The 7,794-nt window shown below is 43.8% G+C and overlaps 1 pseudogene; it reads left to right on the top strand.

Moving 5' to 3' along the window:
- Nucleotides 1-1,011: 1,011 nt before the first annotated feature.
- Nucleotides 1,012-7,794, top strand: part of LOC112076716 (extracellular calcium-sensing receptor-like) — a 7,563-nt pseudogene continuing 780 nt past the window's right edge.

Here is a 7,794-nt window from a genome sequence, read left to right on the forward strand (position 1 = left end):
GAGTAGCAGAGAGAGGAGCAGGAGAGAGTAGGCAGCCTGGTCAACGCAGTAAGAGAGAGGGCCTCTGAGTGGTTCCCCAACTCCCACATCACCATCTCCACTCTACTGCCCGCAAAGACTTTCATCCCTTTAATCTCATTGAGTGAGATTAAACAGCTCCTTCAATACTTCTACACTAAACTCCACTAGACTGCACTAACACGCACACACACGGCACAAGCACACACAAACACACACACACACACCTATTGTACTAACGTTTAAATTTCAATTAATAGGAATATGCTGGCTTTCTAGGCAGAGTTGCAAAGAAAAAGCATATCTCAGACTGCCAATAAAATAAAAAAGATTAAGATGGGCTGAAAGACCGAAACACTGGACAGAGGAACTCTGCCTAAAAGGCCAGCATCCCGGATTTGCCTCTTCGCTGTTGATGTTGAGACTGGTGTTTGCGGGTACCAGTTGAGGACTTGTGAGGCATCTGTTTCTCAAACTAGACACTCTAATTTACTTGTCCTCTTGCTTAGTTTTGAACCGGGCCTCCCACTCTCTTTCTATTCAGTTAGAGACAGTTGCGCTTGCTGTGAGGGAGTAGTGAAGGGAGTAGTACACAGCATTGTTACCAGATATTCAGTTTCTTTGGCAATCTCACATAGCCTCATTTCTCAGAACAAGAATAGACAGACGAGTTCAGAAGAAAGTTCTTTGTTTCTGGACATTTTGAGCCTGTAATCGAACCCACAAATGCTGATTCCCCAGATACTCAACTAGTCTAAGAAGCCAGTATTTTTGACTTCTTTAATCAAATCAACAGTTTTCAGCTGTGCTAACATAATTGCAAAAGGTTTTCTGTAATGGGCCTTTGTACCCTACGTAGATTCCATTAAATATCTGCCGTTTTCAAGTGTGTGATAACAGCTTTTTGTCATTGTGTTTTCACTTGAAGCTAATGTGTATTCAGTTACCTCCTATCTCTCCGTTTCTTCCTTTCTTCTGTCTGTCAGTTTCAAACAGCGTGCTTACCGTTGGCTCCAGACTATGATCTTTGCTGTGGAGGAGATTAACCGTGACCCAGCCCTCCTGCCTAACCTCACCCTGGGGTTCCTGGTTGCTGACACATGCCGGTCAGAGGGCACCACCCTGGGGGCAGCCCTAGCCATGGTGACCGGAAAAGAGGCCTCAGTGGTGGGCACAGAGTGTGGCACAACCCCCGAGGTTCCCGTCATCATCGGGGATGCCCACTCCTCAGCCTCCATGGTGGTGGCACAGACCCTTGGGCCATTTGATTTACCCATGGTGAGGCAGGGGTTGGATTACAGGTTGGGATGAGATGATGCCTCTTTTCACATTACATTTCAATCTCTATCTAGATTTCTCTCTCTCTAAAATTTACTTTCATTCTCCCTCTGCTCTCTGCCTCTTACAAGTTATAATTATCCATGACTCTCGCTCTCTCTCTCTCTGTCTCACTGTCTCTCTCACTCTCTGTCTCTCTCTCTGTCTCACTGTCTCTCTCACTCTCTGTCTCTCTCTCTCTCTCTCTCTCACTCTGTTCTCTGCCAGGTGAGTTACTTAGCCACCTGTGCGTGTTTGAGTGACAACTTGAGGTACCCCTCGTTCTTCCGTACGGTACCCAGCGATGCCTTCCAGGCTCGGGGCATGGCCAAGCTGCTGCGTCTGCTGAGATGGGTGTGGGTCGGGCTAGTGTCAGAGGATGATGACTATGGCAAGTTTGGGGTTCAGCTGCTTCTCCAAGAGCTCCAGGGATCTGGGGTGTGTGTCGCCTACTCTGAGGTCCTCCCCAAGGTACGACCTCACTCTGATGATCTGACAATATACTCTCTCTTTTGCTCTATCTTTCTCTCTCTCTTTCACTCTGACTCCCCCTCTCTTCTAATCTAACATAAATGCTCTCTCTGATATTCTCTGACTCTATTCCCTTTCTCTCACTAATGGTCATCCCCAAGTTACCGTCTAAGAGAAAGATCAGGCACATTGCGGACACCATCAGAGGATCTACTGCCAAAGTGGTGGTGGCATTTGTAGGATTCACGGGTCATGCAGAGGTGAGCAGTTACAGGTCAGAGTATTGTTAATGATTTGTAAAACAGTGTCCTTGTGTCTTACCATGTCTTGATGCCCTTTATAGACACAATCATTTCCTAATTGATAGTCATGCATTTCAGCTCGACTATCTTGATCTTTTTAACGATTTCATTCTCCAGGCCCTGATGGAAGAGGTTGTCCGTCAGAACATTACAGATAAGCAGTGGATTGCCTCAGAGGCCTGGGTCACCTACTCTACTATCGCCGCCCCGAAAAACCTGCCCTCTTTTGCCGGGACAATCGGTTTTGCCCTGATGAAAGCTGACATTCCCGGCCTGGGGCCTTTCCTCACACGCCTCCATCCAGACGGGGACTACCAGAAGTCCGACCCCTTCCTGAGGGATTTGTGGGAGGAGATGTTTGTGTGTTCTCTGGGGGTTGACCTCAGCATGACGCTGTCGTCCAGGCGACAGTGTAATGGTCAGAGGTCATACGTGAGGGAGACTTTACACCTAAATCTCGTTTTTTTGTCCTGATTCCCAATGTTATCTCAGTAAAATGAAGTGTCAATCCTAGGTGAGGGGGAGAGCCAGTATGCTGACGTGTCTCAGCTGAGAGCCAGCTATAATGTGTACAAGGCTGTGTACGCCATCGCCTACGCCATACAGGATATGGTGGCCTGTCGACCAGGGGACGGAGTCTTTATGGTGGACAGTGCCCTGATATCAGGAAGCTTCAGCCCAGCCAGGTGAGAATAACATGTTGATCTGTTTTCAAGTTAACAACACTAATGTTTCCAGTCAGGAACAGTGAAACACTTTGTAAGGTTTGAATACTAAAGAACAAAACCACAACTGGTTCTAACTCTTAATCCTGTTCCAATGCCCTTTTCTCTTTGAGATTGTTCATTATCTGAGGGGAGTGAACTTCAGTACTCCTGTGGGGAATCTTTCCACTTCGACATGAATGGTGATCCGCCTGCCTCTTATGACATCATCAACTGGCATGTGACCCCCGAGGGGACGCAGAGTTTGTCCAGGTCGGACAGTTTCTGTCCTCTGAGGATCGGAAGACCAGTTCCACATCGACATGGATAAAGTGTGTGGGGTGGGGGCAGCGGAGATGAGGTGAGAACTGTTCAGTTTAGTGTGTGTGTGTGTGTGTGTGTGTGTGTGTGTGTGTGTGTGTGTGTGTGTGTGTGTGTGTGTGTGTGTGTGTGTGTGTGTGTGGTGTGTGGGGTGTGCGTGGTGTGTGTGTGGTTGGTGTTGTTGCGAGTGATAGAGAGAGATTTATTGAGTTTATCACCCTGAAGCTGACATACAGAAAAGAGAAAGACATAAAGGACACCAAATAAATAACAGGGGAATGTTATCTCAGACAGAAAGTCAACATGACGCTGAACGGTATTTTTTTTAACTAGGCAAGTCAGTTAAGAACATATTCTCATTTACAATGACGGCCTACCCCAGCCAAACCCGGTAGACACTCTGAATCACTGCAGAATGTGAAACAGCCTGGATTCGAACCAGGGACAATAGTTACACCTCTTGCACTCATATGCAGTGTCTTAGACTGCAGCGCAACTCTGCAGTTAAATTACACTGAATGTGAGATATTTGTGTGGTCATATTCCTGACATAGTCCCTAGAGGGGCCCAGCGAGCCTGCCTGTGAAATAATGATGATAATAGCAATGATGATGATGATGATAACTTCCTCTCCCCTCTCTGGTAGGTCCCTGTGTCTGTATGCAGTGCTGACTGTCCCCCTGGTACCAGGCATGCGGTACAGAAGGGGAAGCCTGAGTGCTGCTTCGACTGTCTGTCCTGCGCTGAGGGAGAGATCAGCAACACAACAGGTAGTCTATCTAGGGTTCTGATTCCAATTCATATTTTTCCTCAATCCTGATTGGTCCTGATTTGTACTCCTCATTCTTCTTCCTTCTCTATCAGGGTCAGTTGAGTGTATTAGGTGTCCAGAGCGGTTCTGGTCCAACCCTGATCGTACGGCCTGCATCCCCCAGCTGGTGGACTTCCTCTCCTACAGCGACACCATGGGCGTCATCCTGTGTGTCATCTCAGTTTCCGGGGCAACACTCACAGCCGGTGCCCTGGCCACCTTCCTCTACTACCGTCACACGGCCCTGGTGAGTTGAATCATATGATCATATATAGAGGTTCTGGACAGAGATGAGATTGTGTCATATAAGGATGTGATTTGTGACATCCCTCATTCTAATTTATCTTTCTCTGTCTCTTTACAGGTGAAAGCCAACAACTCTGAGCTCAGCTTCCTGCTCCTGCTGTCGCTCAAGCTCTGCTTCCTGTGCTCTGCGGACCTAGTTTTGTCCCATGGAATAAATGTTGTGGATCTTAATGTTTTTCCTCATAATCCTGGACTATCGAACCACCATTTTATACGTTTGCATTCGCCACAAATAATCTGCTCAGACCCAACCAAGGACCTTAAAAGTCGTGCTATAATTCTCAGACAACCCAAAGATTCCTTGATGCCCTTCCAGACTCCCTCTGCCTACCCAAGGACGTCAGAAGACAAAAATCAGTTAACCACCTAACTGAGGAACTCAATTTAACCTTGCGCCATACCCTAGGTGCAGTTGCACCCCTAAAAACTAAAAACATTTGTCATAAGAAAACTAGCTCCCTGGTATACAGGAAATACCCAGCTCTGAAGCAAGCTTCCAGAAAATTGGAATGGAAATGCGCCACACCAAACTGGAAGTCTTCTGACTAGCTTGGAAAGACAGTACCGTGCAGTATCGAAGAGCCCTCATGCTGCTCGATCATCCTATTTTTCCACTTAATTAGGAAAATAAGAACAATCCAAAATTTATTTTGATGACTGCCGCAAAGCTAACTAAAAAGCAGCATTTCCCAAGAGAGGATGGCTTTCACTTCAACAGTAATAAATTCATGAACTTCTGTGAGGAATTGATCATGATCATTAGATAGCAAATTACGGACTCCTCTTAATAAATCTGCGTATTCCTCCAAAGCTCAGTTGTCCTGAGTCTGCACAACTCTGCCAGGACCTAGGATCAAGAGAGACACTCAAGTGTTTTAGTACTATATCTCTTGACACAATGATGAAAATAATCATGGCCTCTAAACCTTCAAGCTGCATACTGGACCCATTTTAACTAAACTATTGAAAGAGCTGCTTCCTGTGCTTGGCCCCTATGTTGAACATAATAAACGGCTCTCTATCCACCGGATATGTACCAAACTCACTTAAAGGGCAGTAAAAAGCCTCTCTTGAAAAGCCAAACCTTTACCCAAAAAAATATAAAAAACTATCGGCCTAATCGAATCTTTCATTCCTCTCAAAAAAAATTGAAAAAGCGTTGCGCAGAAACTCACTGTCTTCCTGAAGACAAACAATGTATACGAAATGCTTCAGTCTGGGTTTAGACCCCATCATAGCACTGAGACTGCACTGTGACGGGGTAAATGCCTTTTAACCTCTCTGGGATATGTGGGACGCTAGCACCACCGGCCAAACATCCAGTAAAAATGCAGAGCGCCAAATTCAAATAAAATACTATAAAAAATTTACTTTCATGAAATCACACATGCAATACACCAAATAAAGCTACACTTGTTGTGAATCCAGCCAACATGTCAGATTTCAAAAAGGCTTTACGGCGAAAGCAAACGATGCTATTATCTGAGGACAGCACCCCAGTAAACAAAACAAGACAATCCTATTTCAACCCTCCAAGCACGACACAAAACGCAGAAATAAAGATATAATTCACGCCTTATCTTTGACGAGCTTCTTCTGTTGGCACTCCAATATGTCCATAAACATCACAAATGGTCCTTTTGTTCGATTAATTCCGTCGATATATATCCAAAATGTCAATTTATTTGGCGCGTTTGATCCAGAAAATAACACCGGTACCAACTTGCACAACGTGATACAAAATATCTCAAAGTTACCTGTAAGCTTTGTCCAAACATTTCAAACACTTTTGTAATACCATTTTTTTTTTTACGTAAATAATCGTTCAAAATTTAAGACGGGATGATCTGTGTTCAATACCGGAGAAAACAAAGTGTAGCTAGCTTTCAGGTCACGCGCCTCTAACAAAGAAGTACACTTCCCTCAAGCCTCATTCTAAACAGTGCTACTTCTTCAATCTCAAAGGAAAAAACCTCAACCAATTTCTAAAGACTGTTGACATCCAGTGAAGCGATAGGAACTGCAAGAAGGTCCTTAGAAATCTGGATTCCCAATGAAATTAACTTCTCTGCACTACGAATCCCGTTTGCGGGATCACTTTCCTAAACAACCGCTAGAATTGCAGGGCGCCAAATGCATAAATATTACTAAAAATATTTATAATCATGCAATCACAAGTGAAATATACCGAAACACAGCTTAGCTTGTTGTTAATCCACTATCGTGACAGATTTTGAAAATATGCTTTACAGTGAAAGAAATCCAAGCTTTGTGAGTGTATCAATCAGTGCTAGAACAGTTAGCCTATATTAGCTTGGTTAGCTTGTCACGAAAGTCAGAAAAGCAAAAATTTAACGCTTACCTTTGATAATCTTCGGATGTTTGCACTCACGAGACTCCCAGTTACACAACAAATGTTATTTTTGTCGATAAATATTACTTTTATAACAAAAAAACGCCATTTGGGTTGCGCGTTATGTTCAGAAAATCAAAGCCTCGTTCCATTCGACGAAAATTCCAAAAAGTATCCGTAATGGTCGTGAGAAACATGCAAATGTTTTTTATATCAATCCTCAGGTTGTTTTTAACAAACATAATCGATAATATTTCAACCGGACCGTAACCTATTCAATAAAAAGAGAAAAAGAATATGGAGAGCTACCTCTCTCGCGCGCAGGAACTATTCAGAGGACACCTGACCACTTTTGAAAAATCTCGCAAAATTTCAAAATAAAAGCCTAAAACTATGTCTAAAGCCTGGTCACAATCTGAGGAAGCCATTGGAAAAGGATCCTGGTTGATACCCCTTTAAATGGAAGAAAGACGTCCAGGAAACACAGATTAACTTCTTGTCAATAGGGGGGCGCTGTTTTCACTTTGGAAAAAATCGTGCCCAAATTAAACTGCCCTCGTACTCTATTCTAGATCGTACAAATTGCATATTATTATTACTATTGAAAAGAAAACACTCTCAAGTTTCTAAAACTGTTTGAATATATCTGTGAGTAAAACAGAACTCATTTTGCAGCAAACTTCCAGACAGGAAGTGAAAAATCTGAAAACGAGGCTCCGTTTCAGTGGAATGGGGTGTCTAGCTTGATCTGAGGTCGAAACAAGAGCTTTTTGAGTGGCAGGTCAGGAATTTCCTTTCTCTACCTAGGCGCGCGAAGCACCTCCATATTGTCTTCTGATAATATAATATAATATAAATTGTTCTTACTTTTGCTGAGCTTCCATCAGAATTTATTCCTAGGTCCAGAATAAATCGTTTTTGGTTTTAGAATGTCCTTTTCTCCTGTCGAATTAGCAACCTTAGCTAGCCATGTGGCGCGAACATGCCCATCTTCTCTATACGCAAAGAACGGAAAACTCCAAAAGTCCCAATAAACGTTGAATAAACTGATAAAACTCGGTTGAAAAAACCTACTTTACGATGTTATTATCACATGTATCAAATAAAATCAGAGCCGGAGATATTCGCCGTGTAAACCGAAACGCTTATCAGAAGACAATATCGAGGTTCTTCGCGCGCCTGGTAGACAAG

This window comes from Salvelinus sp. IW2-2015, unplaced genomic scaffold (assembly GCF_002910315.2).
Source record: "Salvelinus sp. IW2-2015 unplaced genomic scaffold, ASM291031v2 Un_scaffold3952, whole genome shotgun sequence".
NCBI lineage: Eukaryota > Metazoa > Chordata > Actinopteri > Salmoniformes > Salmonidae > Salvelinus > Salvelinus sp. IW2-2015.